Below are 18,948 nucleotides of genomic sequence, written 5' to 3' on the forward strand. Positions count from 1 at the left end.
AAAAACACAACACACATTATCAGAAAAGTACAGCTGAAGAGGTCCATCTGGGCACTTTATAACCCCTTCACATACACATCAATATTTAAAACATTGTCTTCTTTCATGCGAATCAGCAGGAAGATCTGTTTTAGCCAGGCTACAGACAGTCTGAGAAAGCAGCAATTAAAATCTGTTATCCACATCCTATCACTTTCACTTCAGGGATTTCTCTTCCTCCCACTCTCCACAAAACTAACAGCAATGCAAGGTTTTGCCTTTATGATTGAACACTGCAGGGAGCAAAGAGCAGACTGTCAGTTGTCAGTATTATCACAGAATGGTTGGGTTGGGAAAAACCTCTGGAGGTCATCTGGTCCAAGGCCTCTCTAAAGCAGGATCAGCTAGAGCATGTTGCACAGGATCACATCCAGAGAGATTTTTAATATCTCCAGAGAAGGATACTTCAGAACCTCTCTGGGTAGCCTGTTCCAGTCACTCCCAAAGTAAAGAAGGTTTTCCTTACATTCAGATAGAATTTCCTGTGTTTCAGTTCGTGCCCATTGCAGTTTGTCAAGTTGCTGGCCTCCACTGACAAGTGTCTGTCCTCATCCTCCTCCTGATGATCACTCTTAAGATAGTAAGATATAATGGCTGCAGTTAGGTCAGGGTTATAGATATGGATTGAGGGTATAGTTAAACAATCCTATGTTAGGGCAGTTTCAAGGTCACATACACACAGGCACACTGCGCTCAAAGTTATGGGGATGAACAGAAGCCTACAGAAGCTCAATCCTCTGTCATTGTCACCTTGGTGCCTGAGGCTGCCAAAGAAATTAAGGGCACATAGTATTGACAATTCACCCACCAATGTGTGTAGAGGCTCTAATGACACAACTCAGAGGATGAACAGCAAGAGGAAGGCCCCAGTGCAGTGAGCCAGTGGCAGTGCAAACCATCACAAAGCACACAGAGAGACTGCTGATGACCACATAGCTAACCTTGAATTTACAGTTGAAGCCAAAGGACAGCTGGTTTAAATAATGTCTGTATGTGGGTGCAGCATCCAGGCTGAGATCCCACTGCCCCAGCCCAGAGAGCTGTTGACACAGTGCTGTGCCTAAAGTAATATATAAGTGTGCTCCAGAGAGACCACAGTTACTTTAGCAAAGAGCTGCTCTAGCATAAAGTGGGAACGAGTTTGTGACTTATCAAGTAGTCAAGAGATGAATACATGCCCATATAAAATACCCTGCACTCTGCAGAGCTGGCTGATAACCCCTCAGAAATATTCTGTTAAAAAAAAACTCAAACCACTGCTAAGCTGGTTTAATGTCTCCAATTTGACTAACTTTTAGAAAATCAATAACAAATTTCTGAAGAATTTTAGTTAATATTGGCAAGCTTTTTCATCTGAATACTTTGCTACCAATACCATAAGCATGATTCTGAAGAAAAAAAACACAGGTTATTGATCCAAGTGCTTTGAGACATAACTGATTATTAACAGAAGGCAGTAAGAAATATTACCCTTTGGTCCAGTGCAGAGTAATTAAGGATATTAATCAAATCCAGGTTTTCTTGTGCAGATTCTTGCCTTTGCTATGAATAGTAGCCTGGGATTCAAAAGGGTAATGAATACCATAGCTAGCATAGGAAAAACTAGCTAGTATATGTAAAAATACAGCCATCCATTATCAAATACTGGTAGGGTCAGGCATTTCATTTTCTTAAAAAAACCCTATTTATCTTTTGAAGGTAAATTGTAGGCATTGGAAATGACAATGGCAAAAAACAAAGGATGTTGGTAGCTAACAGCACGTCTACAGATAAACACAAATGGCTAGAATGTTTTTGACACATTTCACATCTAAACAGTAAACCAGTGTCACACAGAAATCAGAGACAAAAGGACACCTCCTATCCCAAAACATGGTCTCCTTAGAAAAAGAAGCAAATGCTGGAAACCAGATGGCACTTCTCAGAGGAAAAGAAAGAAAATAGAATGAAAAAAAAAATCCCAGGGGGTGGTAGGGAATAAAAGCAGCTCACAGACTCTGGAAGAAGATCTCCAGTAAAGCAAAAAGGATAAAGCTACATTTTTTTTTTGGCCCAACTTTGTTCCTGTGTTCCCAAAATTTCACAGAAAGTGCATCATGGAGAAAGGCTTTCTTAGCCACTCTCCTCAAATGCTTGGAAATCATTCAAACCTCAATACATCCTGGTGCTTATCACCTCCCACCTGCAAATACATGCCATTTGATAAATCTTTATTGCATAAGAGCTGCCATCATTTTCAAACTAGCTTCCTAGACTTTGGAGTGCATGCAGGGTTACAATATGCGAATCTAAGGATTAATCACAGGCTTCATACCCTTAAGTGTTGGGCTTCATCCAGGCTGTGTTGTCCACTTTGAAAGTATTCCCATCAGTACATTACTGCCATTTATTCCTAACGCACTCTTACACTTTTGTTGCGCAAGCATAAAGGGGACAAAGATGGATGAGGATGATCTTTCAGAGCATTCTGCTTTAGAGTTTTACCCCACACTGAACAATCTGTGTGCATAAAGCACAGAGTACTAACGTTAAGGTTATCTGATTAGTCAAGAAATATTACTTATAACAAATAACCCAGACATCCCCTATTCTTTTATTTGCAGCTTTTCTTTCAAGTATTCATGTATATTCTTATGCAGAAAATTCCCTGCAGATTTTACCTGGAACATTAAATGAGGTTTCTGTGTGAAAAGACATACCAGAGTTTTGGGAAATTAAAGAAATTAAAATGCCATCATCATTTGCACACAATTTTGTTGTTCCTGTATAGACACCAGATATTTCAGACACAATTGATAAGCTGAAATATGTGCAGGCAGCTCCAGTTTGCCTGCATGTGATCTGTGAAAAGCTGACATCTGATCTCCACCATCCATTTCCCAAGACCTCTCAAGCAGTGTCCCGCAGGCCAGGGGAGCAGGTGACCTGCTGGCAGCACCAGCTGGATTCCTCTTGCACATGGCCCTTGTGCAGATCTCTGCAGCATAGCATCCAAGGCAGATGGATGCTATGCTGCCAGCTGTAGTCTCAACTATGTGTAGGTTTTATCTTATATTGCCCAGTCAAAGATAAATGGAGAAATGCTCCTTTAGCCACCTGACCTCAGTATAGTCTAATTTTAATTAAATAGAACATAACAACAACAAAACCAGCAGAGGGAAAAACAACAAAAAAAAGCCAGAACAGAACAACAACAACAAAAAAAAAAAAACAGCAGAGGGAAAAACCCCCCTTCTAAGGTCTGAACACCCTTGGTGTTATCTTCCCTGCAGATCATTCAGATGACAGCTTAAATTTCCTACTCTCATCAGATAAAGGAGAGGGAAGAAACTTCAGAAAATGCCTCCAGTTCAAAGATCTTTACTCCACACTTTCTCTGTTAATAGCTAACTTCAGAAAAAAATTCACAATACTATTTCCACTTGGCTAAGTTTTGGACTCCCTGTTAGTCTACTGATAAATAAGAAACATTTAAATTAGTCATGTGCTGATATTCTGTATTATATCAGATCACTTTCTTGTACAAGATGAAGTTGGATTCTTCTGTGGACTTCTTTTAACTGGAACTACACAGAAACAACAGTTATAGATACATCAAGGGTATAGAGCTCATACATTACAGATGTATCTGGATTTAACACAGAACATATTCTGAAAAGCTGTAAAATACCTTCTTGTAGGTCTGTCCTTTACATATATAGTGAAAACAGAATCATTCTACATATTTGTTTCTTCCCCTAAAGACGAAAGCACATCTGAGTAGTAACATGAGCATTGAAAGCAACACTATCAACAAGCATGGCTCAAGGCATTGATTCAGTAATAGACATGTTCTTCAAAATAAGGCAATGAGTAATCCAGAGAAATCACAGTGTAGGAGGACTAACTCCTATTACATATGAAATTTCTGTTACAATGTGTTGGGATGTCATAACGTTCGCATTTATTTTGGACACTTGATAGTCAACAATGTCCCTGTTGGGAAAATGCTCAGGAGCAAAGGTCTAAAACTGAAACATGTTTTTTCTGGTTTATCAAGCTTCTGTTTAACCAAATTCAGGAACTTGGGAAGAATATAAGGGTCTCATGCCATCCCAGCACCACAACATTTAATACAATATTTGGCCTGCTTACCTCATTTATGTACTTTCTTTTTCACTAGCAGAGTTTCACTAGGTCTCTTTAACACAATTTATTCTCAGAGGTCTGACTTTTCTTTAAGTCAGTATTTCAACAGTCGCTCTTTGGCACTTAACTGGTAGAATAATGCTTCTCTAGCTAACATAGGACCATTCACCAGGGGTTCAGAATGTTATTGTGCCAAAGTATTCTAAATGAGTAATTTCACCCTGATTTTCCCCAGTGGCTGCTAATGCCTGCGTGTCAGGTACTGGCCAGATGGTAGCTGACTTTTCTAGGACACGCTAATAGTACAGATGACCACAGAAACAGAATTAGTGGGAAATGGAGCCCATCTGAATCTGTAGGGCATGAACCTCTACTTAGCCAAGTATCATATAGAAAACTCTACAAAACAGGAAATTAGTATTCCAAGTCTACAGAGGCCATACACCCCAACTGGCTAATGCACCAAGCAATTCCAGCCGTGGAAGTCCTGAATCCCAGGAAAAATGTTCAACACCCTGAATTTCCCAAGGCAAGCCTAATTCAGTTGGTGTTCTAAATGACATTAATAGCATGGGAATATTAGGAGCAAGCACTTGAGCTGTGCTGGAAATTCATAATCATGCCAGACAAGTTGATTTTCTTTAGCAGCATCTAGTTATGCAACTTTCCAAATTGATGTCTGATGACAATCCTGGCCAAAAGTATGCTCTCAGCTACAACTTACTACAACCTACTCATTTGTGTATAGCTGCTACAAGGCCATTTGGCTCGTGTTTATGACAGAAGCTCTGTGGTTTACATCTTCCCCTAGTTATGTTCTTTCATTTCCTTTTCATAAAAGCTGCTTTGTCTTGTCTGAACTACAGAAACTGAGCAAAACAGCAAACAAAGGAAATTATTCAGTAGATACATGAATCACTAACATTAGCAAGACTATATTATTGGTTTTCCAAAACTGTTTCAATGCCTGAAGCCTTTGCCATAGGACAGTAGAAATAATACGCCATAACTGTTGTTTTTCAGTCTCCAGATCTGATTATTGGCACTCAAATATCACCATATTTTACTAACCTGAATTAGTGAGCTATTCTTGCTGGAAGCAGCAAAGTGCTAATAGTTTGTTTTTACAACTGTTCACCACACTAAATGCCTGGGCTTTCACAGACCTATAATCTGCTGGTAAATCCTGCCCACTGTCCACTGAAGCATATGGCAATTCACAAAGGAAAAGTGCTGATTATGAATTTGCCTAAAAGAATACTTAGCAAAATGCCAGGGTTTTAATAAAATCTATGTGTGTGATTAAACTTTTCCATTCCTTTAAAATATACCAGCATCAGAGGTCCTCTAGAAAATACCTCAGCCACAATGTAAAGAAAAATAGTTTTAAGTTACTGCAAAAACAAAAACCAAAGCCACAGTTTACTGCAATGCAAAGGGACACATTCTCTTGGCAAGCCTGGCTACTAGAACAGAACCCCACAGTTCTGGACTCTAGAATGATAAAATTCCTGTGCCCAAAGAAACCTTATAGCAAAATTGATTTTGCTTAAAGGAATAGATGCAGAATCACAGTCTTGATACACAAGGAAAAATATTGCCTAGACCTACATGTTTAATGTATGTTTTCACTGTACCAACTTTCTTTCCTCTCATGGCAGGCCTCACCAAAGCATGAAGAAAAAATGAAATGAATAGCTTAACAAAATACATCATTTTTCCAGGTTCATGAGACACCATCATAAATCTTTCCCTAAATCCTTTTGAATGCAAACTCACATTTTGCTTGGTTTTAGCTTCACCATTATAGATCAATACACAAAGTTAAACTTGATTGTGCTGAGCCATGCCCACAGCATAAAGCAGCCTAAGAACTAACTAGAGATAGATAGGAACATACTTTTATACTAACAATTATCTTTGAGGTGTTAGTTTTACCTCTTTACATCACATTGAAACGAAGACAATTTGAATTTTCAGAAAAGAATGTGAGACTGACTCCAGCCCCCAAGTAAAGGTCAAGGCAATTACATAAAATGAACTTTACGAAGTCAATACTAATCCAACAAAAATAGTCTTTTAAATACTCCCAGCAAACTTAATTCACCTCTCCTTCGAACAGCATAAGATTTAAATAGGACAAGCATTATAAAAACTTTTATTCATTCCTGCACCAACATTGCTCTTTACCATTTCAGCTCATTTCTACTGTTATTCCACTTATTGATGAGCAACATCATTTGTAAGACATGATGAAGCCATTTAGTTATATTGAATCTCACTCTCCTTTCCAAAACCTCAAGATGAGTAAAACGAACATGAACCAAAAATAATTTAAACCAGTTAAGATAAAATAAAAATTATTTTAAAATAAAATCCCGCATACTGCACTGGGTGTATTACTATTTGCCTTTGTTAAAAGTAGTAGTCAGTAGCTGTCAGTAGTTACTCACTTGTTCTTATTTGAAATGCTTACAGCAGATAAAACTATAGCTGTTTAATGGCTAACAGCTAGTTTTGCTGCTTCTTTGTGTTTACTTTTCTTGGTAGTATTACAGCTTTGCACCATTGTTTTTACCTCAGCTCGTAGAAAAAATGCCTCATTTATAGCTCTATATACTGGCATAAATCATTCCATCCCTGAAGAGAGAGAGATGAAGGAACAAATAATATGAAAGGGAAACTTACAGGAAGAGAACATGGCATATTATGCAGGGCTTATGGTTTCATCTGGCACTGCTAGCCAGGCATCCAGACAGAGCATGTAGGTGGTGAGGAATATAGTGCTTTAGAATAAGCACTAACAGAAACATGATAAAAGGTTTTCTACCTCCCTCTTATCACCTGAAAAAAAAAAAAAAGGAAAGACAAACGAAAAAAACAGCTTGGAAACCACATCACTGAAGCAGTGAATACACAGTAATGCATTGTGTATAAAGGACTCATCTGGGGCTTCCTACATGGAATTGACTTTACAATCCTTGCAGATGCACAGAGTGGGCAGAGTGGGTCAGCCTGCCTCCCGTTCTTTTTCTCACAGATGTTGTGATGGATATGGCAGGCAAATATCATCCAGCTCTCAAACCTTATGCCACTCAAGTCTGGACCTGATGGACACCCAGTTCCTCCTCATTCAGCCAAAAAGCACATTCCCCTGCCATGCCACAGTCACTGTGGAGATAAGTGTTTCCTGGCAAGCAGTCAGGTCACCTGTAAATGCCTTTGAGTCAGAGCAACTCAGGCAGATAGGAATGCCAGGCAGAAATGATGGCATGGAGCTTCATGGGCTCAGTGCCAAATGTAAATAGGCCTGTAGAATAGTCTTGACCAGCCTGGAAATGTTCAAACTGCGGGCAGTCCAAGCTTCCCCAGACCACCTACATTAAAGGCAGAGGTACAGCTGCCTGATCTGTGCCCAGAAGCACTACAGCACAGAAGAAATTGATCTTGCTGAAGAGCTGCTTCCAGCCTGCAGACAGGCAGGGAACACGATGGTGACACAGCCTCTGGAGTACCAGCACAGCAAGGGCAGCCTCTGTGCGTGCTGCCCCCATGACCTCATGTCTGTTCATAGCTCTGATGAACGGGGCTCCAGGCATTTCTGGGGGGCTCTTCCAACCCCTCCTTCATTACCTCTTTGCTATCCTGAATACAGCACACAGATGCAGCATTCTCACATCTACAGCAAGGCCTGGTGTCACAAGCCACTCAAGTTCCTGGGCCTCCTCCAGAAGCTGAGGAGACAACCAAGCAGGTACTTAGGGTACAACCACCAGCAACATCTGTCAGGCTGGTGCTATGGGCAGCTGCTGGATGAACTCAGTGATGAAGTGCACACTACACAGGAGAATCTCAGCACTTGTACATGAAACATATCTGTCACCAGTGCAATATTAGTTGCAGGTGAGGATGCATGCAGTCACCCCAGGGCAGATGGGGTTTTAGAAACAACAGGACCAGACCTTCCTTTCTAGCTCACCTTACTCCCCAGGGACTTTGGAGGCAAACGTAACCATAGAATCCCTCAGAATCTTGCATCTGACAATTCATACAGAAAATAAGCAGGAAAAAAAACCTAAGGCAATCTGAAATATCAGGCAATATACCTTAAAGCTATGTTGGCATCAAGATAAGCCAGTTGAAAAAAAAAACGAGCTGATCACATAACACCTTGCATTGGAGAAAAACTGATCCAGCAGATAATATAGAATATAGATATATGTAGTTTCTGCATAATTGCTCAGGAAATTAGAGCCAGAAGACTGTTAGCACCTTCCTTTGACATTACCAGTTAAAGGGCACTGCAAAGCCCAAGAGAATGTCCTCCTAACTTTGTGGCATAACATCCTATAGAAATTGCCCTAGAATATACTAGCTGAAATTCAGGCAGTTCAATGAGCACAAGTGGTTCGCCACACAGCATGCTCAGCCATCCACCCACATTAACTTATACAACTGCCATAAGCATCTCCAATTTCATCAGCTAGGAGTAAAGACAGAAGCTTTCAATACGTATGCTACAGGGCATATGCTGATCATGGGCTGGTGTCAAGAAAGAACATACCCTCCTTGCACACTATTATACAATTACAGGTAAACACATTATGGGGATTTATATCTTCATTTGAAGCATCTGGTATAAATCAACATTGCAGGCAGGATACAAGATTAGAAGGGTCATTGGGTCTTTCCTGATACAGCAAATAATTTGCTCTGTATCAAGCAAAGCATTTTTTTCCTTCCCTTATTCCAGTAACTCCATTCAACAGCTTCAATTTCCCTTGAATTGCTTTCTTGCAGCCTCCTCAGTGTGTCAATCACAAAGAAGAAGCTAATCATCCAAAAATGTCTTTTCCACTTCCCCAAACGTCTACTAGATAGGATTCAGGCACAGAGATTAAAAAGCTAAACTCAGCAACTTGTTCTGACTCTCTCCATTGCACTCCAGTCACCAAGGGGGCAATTTTTTTGCTTCAAATATAAAAAAACATTCATAATGGAGTTTATTTAGACCTTCTTGCTTTAAGTAAGCAAGTTTTTAATCTATCACATACATTCCTGTAATGTAGGTTTGATGTTAATGGGTTGTAAAGTGGGTAATAATTTTCTAACTGACCTCTTAAATCAGATTAGATCATATTATTGACCATGCTGTTTGTTTTATAACCACAATCATATTGTGGAAGAACATCTCTTGCAAGTAGCACATTTGTAAGTGCCCATTAAGGCAAAAGATGACAGGTCTGCATGTTTGGCACTTTTAAAATATTTCTTTTTACCTTGTTGGCAATATTCCCATCAGGATCCTAAAGCTATCCATTTGTATGTTTCTGGGTTCCTGCCTGAGGGTTTTGTTTTGAAAGATGCTGTAAAAGAGACAAAACCAAAAAATAAAAAAATATGTAGACACTGTAACTTTCAGAAAAGAATACTCAAATCCACCAAACATTCCTCCTTTTTTTTGTGTGTGGTTTTTGTTTTTGAATGGTTATCTTGGTCAATGAAACGTTCCTTCTTAAGAGTAAACTCAGGAAGTTTTTTAAGAGTGACCCAACAGGAATTTTTCAAAGATTTGTAAGAAAATTACCATTAATGAGCTATTTTCAACACCCATTCATGCATTCAAAAGCTGCATTTAGCAAAGGTTTTCGAGCTCCTTATTCCTCCTAAACGAGGATGATAGCTCATGGTCAGGCACTGGACTGGGACTGAGACTGACACATTAGGTCCTCAAGCCCTCAGGGCCAATGTCAGCCCAAAAATGTTTGAAACCAAGTTTCTCAGACAATGGTTTTACTTTCTTTTACCACAGTTTGACGTGCCTTCTGAGGGACTACTGCAACTTACTGTTATGACTTGTAAGCAGACAAGTAGTCTGAGAAAAAAATACAAATCTGAAAAAGAGCAGTGGAGAAAAGCAAGAAAACAAAACACACTGGGAGCTGCCTTTGCTGCTAGAGGAAACAGAACATTAATTTTTTTGTCATTGAGCCCTGCAGTGTGGCTTTGGCAAAAACACTTTTCTCCTAATGTGCCAATTGTTCCTCCTTAAAATGAAGATAATATTTTCCCTCATTACACTCATTTGTTAATTTGTTCATCCAGTTTTAAGGTTTTCCAAGGCAAGATTTATATTCATATGCTGTTCAACATAATAGGATCCCAATATTAACTTTGGATATTAAAAATCTTCCCATAAAGATTTCAGCTTCATGATATGAGGATTCCAAGTAAACAGCTGAAGTATTTATGACAGGCAAGCAAGGGAAAAAAAATCCTGTCTTCCATTTTCATTTTATTGCACTTGACTGAGTCTCCAAATTGTGTTTCAGCGTTGCAATTGAAATGATAAGCACAGAAAAGTAAAGGCAAATGCCAGAAGGAACATGAGTGCTGTCAGCTACACATTATTCTTTTCTAGTTGTTATTTCTAGTAGTGAGCTAAGCTGTTTTCCTCCAGTTCAATGAATATAAATATCCAGATATTCGCTCTCTCCCTAAAATTTAGAGATTTTCGATGTAGGTTCGCTATGAAGCAGCACTAACTGATGCTGAGTTGTTAGCTTTTTATTACATTTTCTCTCTATATGATATAAAGATTTCTCCCAGTGCAGTTGAAGTAACTTCTCCAAAATTGCCAACACAAAATGATATCCCAACTGTTGTTAAATCTGCTGCTAAATCCCTACTGAACTTAAATGCAGAGTAATTTGAGTAATCTTTTACCCTGCAGTAACGTGTTCATTAGGCTAAATTTTTATGCACTGAAATTACCCAATAAAATTTGGATTTGTGGAAAGTATTTCTTCACTATGTAGACAGAGATTATTCAGTCTTTAGTCAGGAAAACATCAATTAAGTGTTAAACTGAAGAACTGGCATTCAGCCTGACTGCTCATTGTTGTTGGCTTGTTTAAATTACAACGCAACAGAGTTTCTGGAAACACAAATATGGTAAAAAATCCAGATAGAAGTAAGTTCTAAAAATGTGAATTTGTGGCCCATCTCAGCAGACATGGCAGAGTAAGCTGTCAGGCACATCCATAGAATCATGGAATGATTTAGGCTGGAAAAGACCCTTTTTGCTACAGTGAGGGTGTTGAAACACTGGTAGAGGTTGCCCAGAGAGGCAGTAGAGGCTCCATCCTTGGAAACATTCCAAGTCAGGTTGGGTAGGACATTGAGCAACCTGATCTAGTTGGACATGTCCCTGCTTACTGCATGAGGGTTGGGCAAACTATTCTATGATCACTGAATCCAAGCACAAATCTAACACTGAAGGCCAAGGCTAAACCATATCCCTAAGCACCTTGCCTACACATCTTTTAAATTTCTCTAGGGATGGTGACTCAACCACTTCCCCTGGGCAGCCTATTCCAGTGCTTGGCAAACCTTTCAGCGAAGAAATTTTGACTACTAGGTAATCTAAACCTCTTATGGAGCAATTTGGGGCCTCTCCATCTTGTGCTATCACTTACTCCCTACAAGAAGAGACCAACACACAGTTGCCATCAGCAGACTTTGGAGGAGCAGTACATAGCCCTGCGCTGCTCTCAAGTTGCTCTAGGGTGACAAAACTGTGCTGCTTTATGCAGGGCCTTTTATGGGTTACCCAGAGTCCACATAACACTTCATCTCCATTCACTCTTCCCCTATATGCCCCTCAGGTTATTAGCCTAATGCTAGATTAAAAGAAACCAAACCCAAAGAATGCTATTTTTCCCCACCAAAACTTGCCCAAGTTCATCTTGAGAGCACCTCATGACCACTCAGCGCTAGACTACAGGTGGCTAAAAAATGACTAATGTCTGTACTGCAGAGCTGCTTTAAAAGGCTCTAAAGCTCAGCTAAAAAACAAGCACATATTAACTATAAATGTAGGAGACGGGAAGAAACTTCCACTTGAATTTAACATACAGTGATGGGAAGATAAAGGAACATAAATCTCTACATTCAACTATCACACCAAGGCTGAAACCTTCCTGTGTTACATTCTGCAAAGCTGCTTCAATTTGTTCAGACAGAAAAAAATATTTCTGTCAAAATATATTTGACTTTTCAAAGAAATTACTTAAACTAACTTTCGATTTGAATAAAAAAGATACATTTAAAAATTTAATTTTCAAACCTACTGATTTGAAAAACTTTGTTAAACATTCAGCTTCCCTGTCTTGTCCTCCTTTTCCCTTGCCCCTGAATATAGTAGTTGTGTGACCATTAGAGCCTCTTCCCTCTCTCTCTTTTCTAAAATATTCTAATGAAAAAATAGCCAGAGCAGATATTTCAAAACTTACAAAGTAGCTGAGACTGTTCCCTTTTACCAGCCAAAATCCACTTGTGAAAGCAGCAGGATTAACCTACAGATGTATGTGGTTTTCCAAGATTAAAATATATATGTAATTACACTGTATATGATTAAGATGGTGGTTCATAATCAGAATGAATTGATTTGCGAGTCAGTACAGCAAGAAGCAATTATTGTACTTGGCATCTGATGTACTCATTTAACAGACAGCTCTATACCAGGAACCAGAGTTATATGCTGCTGAGACTTTTGGTGATGGTAACTTGATCTTAAAAGCCTCTCTTTAGCTCTCATATGTCAATACACTCTTTTGAAAAGATCAGCAAAACTGGGTAGTTACAAGCCTTGCTCAAACATAAAGGCAGTTTTCATAGACAACACACCAAGACTATAAAAGTAAAGAATGAACTCCAGCTAAATAAAGTAATGGTCCTCCAGTGGAAAGACAAAACACAATTAGAATTCACATACTTATTTCAAGATCAATATTCTTCTACTGATTTGCTGAGGAGGCTTTTATGAAATTTAAGCATAGTTCACTTTTAAATACTCTTACCGCCAATGGCTGTAGGGGGCTGTATTAATTCCTTTCCTTTTATAAATCAATAATTAGATTGCCAATTTGCTTAAAGTGCTTTTGAAAAAAGGAAGGAATATGGAAGCTATATTTTACCATTCTATATCACATGTTGAAAGGCTCAGTAACTCATACTATCACCCTTAATGAATATTATGACACTCAGAAACAACATGGAATGGAATCAAAACCAAGTATGAAACTTTTTCTACGCAAGCTTCAAAAAATACCGGAATGAATAAATGTTCATCATGACAGCACACAGACACAAACACAATTCTTGGGCTAAGTCCATCTTCCCAGTGCAACTTTGCATTGTAAGGGGGGAGATTCAAGCCTAGAGACTGAAGCAAAAAGATATTCCAAATATCTTTTGATGAGGACAGCTCATCAAAAGATATTTGGTGCTACTTGAGTTTCAAACTGATCCCAGTATAATTTTTGTTAGCTAGAGGTAAGAAAGGAACCAGGAGAGAAGAAACTACCCAGCCACCATAGAGATTAAAAGTTATGTTTGTACATAAAAGTACTCAGTAATCCTGCCCTATTCACCAGGCAGGACTCCAAAATGAGGTATGCTACAGGATCAGCAGGAGTGAATTTCCTTACAGAGGAAGGAAAGTTGTGCCTTGGAGGAGGAGTACAAACAGTGGAAGTTGTCTGTACTTGTGGATGGAAATCAGGACACACTCAGGCTCATATGAATAGATGCAAGTTGTGTAGAGAAGACTAAAATCCTCCAGAGCACTTGGAGGAGGCCTGCAGAATATTTGCTAGGATTAAGCTTCCTGGAGCAGGCGGAGTCCTTAGGAAACCCCTAAAGAAAATTAATAGTTTACCTTATAACTATCCTTAAAGACAAAAAATTGGGAATCATCACATCCACTTCTACTTTTGATATGTTGTGATATTTTCATAGTACCTTACTCTGCAAAATAGCTTAAGAAAATCTTTTTTTTCTACTATTTTACTGCAACATTACAGACTTTGTCAGAACTTATTAATCATCTTCCTTCCTAAAAAGCTGTATTCAAGACTTGGTTTGATTACAGCACTCATTCTGACCTACTTGAACTTAAAATAGACACATCTTTACTTTTTAAAGCAAACTAGGTAAAGGCCATTCCTTTAACCTCGGAGAAGGTCCTGAGCATTTAAAAAAACTAAAGCAAACTCAGAGCTGTGTCCCTGATTCTTCCCAAGATATGTGGCTTTGTCTTCAATATATACAGGATACCAAATAAGATGGCCCTTTGTGCGTGTGATGGAATAAGACTGAAATAAACACTCATGGAATAAGACTGAAAATAAAAATATCAACTTTTATGCAAAAAAAAAACAACCTCAACAAAAACCCTCAAAGGAAGTTAGTGTTTTGTGTCAAAGCTAAGATTGCCCACTGATATAAAAGTTCTAAAATAAGGGTATTCTCTTAACAAATACAGTGAAGAGGAACATTGAAGTTTTTCTGCGAATTACAAATTCTGCACTCTACATTCATTCTGAAAAAGTACACTGGAATGAATGATAAAGGAGTCTTTGGTTGAAGGGTGACAGGAGGAAAGCTGAGAAACCTATATTTGGTTAATAGTTACTAACATCATTAACACACGTGATATCTGAATTCCATGTGAACTAATACATATTTAATAAAAAAAGTAATAGTGCTTTAGTAATAGTTCAACACAGTAACAGCAGAAGGTAATGTCTAGACAACCAAGCCAATGACATTTTTCACCCTTTCATTCGTGATCAAAAAGGTAATTATAATTCAGCATAAACTTCACACTTAGTGTGCCTGGTAGGTCCCTATACAATCTACAGCGTCCCACATGGGGAAGCATCCATTTCTTCTGAAACATCCTGGCAGAGCAGACACTGCCCTGAGGCAAGAGCCTGTTGTCCTATGTGAGTGGGCCCCATTCCATTCTTAAATCTCTGAATTGGCTCAAAGAAGCACAAGTCAATCATAGATGGTCAGGGTCTTTATGATACACCACTGTGTGCTCTGGCTCCTGTCCTCCGCTCCACTATTCCCAAATAAGTTTGAAACCATTAAGAAAATGTTATTACTTGGCTTCAACTTGTGCTCATGGAGATTTAGCCTTCTAGGATGGTATAAGTGCCCCCAAACCACCGTAATTGTTGGGCTGCAGCAAAGCCTGATACTGGAGTGTCTCTAACATTAGACAAGAATGTATGAATGGCAGGTCCTGGGCTCTGGGTCCATGCAGCTCCCTTGCATTCTAGCAGCAATATGTCAAACCTTTGCTGTCAGAGAGCAGCAGAAACAAAAACCCAGTTAGTAATAAGCAGCATTCTGAAAGAGAGATAACAATAATCAGGGAAATTGATAATTTTGCAGGTTTTGTTCAGGAAGAAGGCACCATCCACAGTTTAGTTTTAATCTGCTTTAGAGAAAAAAGTATATTGCGTTTGGCATCAGATAAATACAAAAGGGAGACTGAGGAGATTAATTAGTCTTAGTTTACTGAGTGCCCTTCACTATTATTGTTGAAAAAATGCACTTAGGCAGCTAATAAGGAAAGTATTTTAACTCTAATGGACATAAACATTGTATTAGGTTTTGGCATTAGAAAATGGAAACAGAGTTGTCTTAAGGCTGGCTGACATATTAAATACTATCTTCTTTTCTTCCACATTAGAAATGTTAATTGAACAACAGAAGACATCAATATACCAGTGAAGTTCTCCTCAAGTATTAGCAACTTTCCCTGGTGACCTGACAATACTGGATAGGTGAACAGCTGTTCAGGAGTGCAACCATTATGAATTCTATTCCATTTAATAGCAGATGCAGGAAATGGAAGGTTATATTACAGATCAATACGCAGGCTAAGGGAACCTGACAACCTTTGGTTAGAATCAGAAGAATAAATGGCATTAATTAATTCACAGAGTTGTTGAAAAAAATACTATTTTTCTGTAACTGAGAAAGAAGAGAAATGGTCTTCTGTGAAATACAGTATTGATTAATGTGAAAAGCAGCCTGTTATAAGTATCCTGCCGCTGTAAAACTTGTAAATTCTGTTTAGGTTGGCTCTTGAAGAAATCTTAACTATTTTTTTGATCATCAAATATTTAGGCAGAGTAGTACCTAGAGTACCTATATGTACTGAATATACTTTCCAGTTTAATAATAATGACACTATAATGACACTTAACTTTAAAAATTATATTTCATAGATCATTCTCATATATTTGTAACCCCCTAACTCTGAAACCCTGATCTTGAATGTCAACAGCATGTGAGAAACTACAGCTACAAACTCCATTTATAACTGGAGGGTTTTTAAGCTTATAACATAAGAAGAATTGTATAACAGAAATATGACATGCTAAATATCCCTCAGAGAGCTTTAGGCTCTGGATGCATTCAAAGGATGTATGTAAAAGGTTATTTCTATAACAGGGGTTAACAAACATCAACTCCGAGGTGCTGCAGAAAGGATGCTGAAAACAGGCTCACACTCACAGCAGTTTATTACTAATGCCATATACTGAGTCTAAAAGTGGAAATTATCCCCAAGATGCAGTAAAAGAATTCTTGTAGAAGCAGCTGTGAACTTCAAACACCTCCATACAATTTTAGCAATTATTAGAAATTAGTGCCAGTTATCTTTTTGAACTACAAATTCTACTACTTTGGGTCAATAGCTCATTTTCTGAAGACCTTTCTGAATAACTTTTAGTAGAGAAATTCTCTTCTAGCCATGTAACATAATGGATATAGATTTGTTCTTCAAACTCGATGGTAATAGAACAGCTACAAATTCAAAGGGGCTGCCAGGAAAAATTTGTTCATCCAAAATAATCATCAGTGGCACCTAAATACTTCTGCCCTGTCCTCAACAACCTGCAAGTTCTCACCCTTTCTGGGGTGCATTAGGAAGAGCATTGCCAGGAGGTCAAGAGAGCTGATCCTGCCCCTCTCCTCAGCCATGTGAGGCCTCACCTGGAGTGCTGCGTCCAATTCTGGGCTTCTCAGTATGAGAGAGACATGGATTCTCTGAAGTGGGTCCAGTGGAGGACAATGAGGGTGATGAAGGGATTGAAGCATCGCTCTTGAAAGGAAGGGCTGAGGGAGCTGGGCCTGTTCAGCCTCAAGAAGAGATAACCAAGAGAGAACCTTAACAACGTCTATGAGCATCTAAAGGGAGGTTGCCAAGAGGATGGACCAGGCTCTGCTCACTGGTGCCAAGCCAGGAGGCAGTGGGAGAAAACTGATACACAGGAAGTTCTGCCTGAACACGTGGGAGAGCTCTCCTGTGTGAGCGACTGAGCACGGGAACAGGTTGTCCAGGAGACGTTGTACAGTCTCCCTCACTGGACATCTAAGGAAGCTGCTCAGGCACAATCCTGACTACTGAGTTCTTGGGGACTCTGAGATTGCACTAGATGACCTCCAGGTGGTCCCTTCCAAGTTTAGCATTCTGTGATCACTTCATATTCACCCTTCACGTGGTTAATTTTCCCAGAGGTCAGAAAGCCCAAGCACAGCAAACTCTCCTGACTAGCCATGAGATTGTGCAACTACTCCCAGGAGTAGTTGCATCCTTGACAAATCAAGGATGCACCTGTTTGAAGCATCCACCTTCCTGAGTAGTATTACAGCCTTCAGCACAGATTTTTTCACAGAAATCTCCTGGAAAGCGACAGGAGCATACAATTCAGCAAAGTTATCTTCCTCATGTTAGAGCTATGGAATCATTTCGGTTTGGGTTTCCATGAGCCCTTAAACCAGTCTGCTTATGCTCACTTTGCGACTACATTAGCAGGTATCTTTTGCAATTAAGCAAAAAACTAGGACTGACTGATTGAATCACTTAAAGTGAATCCATAAAGCAATTACACAGATTAACTACAAATCTCACAGCTTGTGTTTCTATGACGGCACACATAACAGTGATAACCATGTGATATGGTAAAAGTTATGTCATTAATGTATTTTCCATCCTCTTTTGTTTACTCTGCTTGCTTTCTGCCCTCTAAAGTATTTCCCATACAACTCAACTATTTTATATCCTTAAGCAGTTTTAGATAGCTGCAAACTTTAGAAATAATCCTAGTCCCAAAACTGTATTTCTTCAATCTACTCTGAAAAGTAGTTTCCTTACAAATACTCCCTAAGACCTCAAATGCATGAATTTCAGTCATGCAGAAGTGGCATTGTTTTGCCACCCTACAGGTTCGTCTGCATCATATCTTAAGATACAAAAACATAAGCTTTGCACTTTCTTAGAGAGAAAAGTCAATTTCTCAGACTTTTGCTTTTAACCAGGAAAATGCTCAGAATAAAAAGCTCAATGAACTATGACACTTTTGGTATTTATAAGCTATAATTTGTTCCTACGTTGTTCTCTGCAAGATTTAAATTAGGATAATGAATAAATGATGTATATGCCAATTTCAACTAGTAATTTCTGCAATGTGTCTTCCCCCCGGCCCCCAAAATACAGATAATACAGCGCACTGTAGCATTCTGCTGAACAGTTTGACATGATATTGACACCTATAACTCATTTGTTGTAACTCATTTGTGCCCAGAGAGACCTCAGAGCAATGCAATATGTGTAAAATCTTCAGGGTCATGCCCCCGTCATTAAAATTAAAAGTAATCTATTCATCTATTTTTAATATTACTGAAGAGAAAATTTTAAAACTATGAATAGTACGAATGTGATGATATATAAGGTACTAAAATATTGGTTTAATTATTAGGAGAAAAAAAAGCTGTGGAGAAAGACAGGTCTAGGCTGCAGGGATTTTTGTGGGAATTAATAGGCCCAAGTTTGAATATCCAAAGTCTGATGAATTTCTTGTGCAAAGGCAGGTTAAGTCTTGCAGGAAAGAAGATCAAAAAGGAGAGGAGCCTCTC

Source organism: Camarhynchus parvulus, chromosome 6 (assembly GCF_901933205.1).
Source record: "Camarhynchus parvulus chromosome 6, STF_HiC, whole genome shotgun sequence".
In the NCBI taxonomy this organism is placed as follows: Eukaryota; Metazoa; Chordata; class Aves; order Passeriformes; family Thraupidae; genus Camarhynchus; species Camarhynchus parvulus.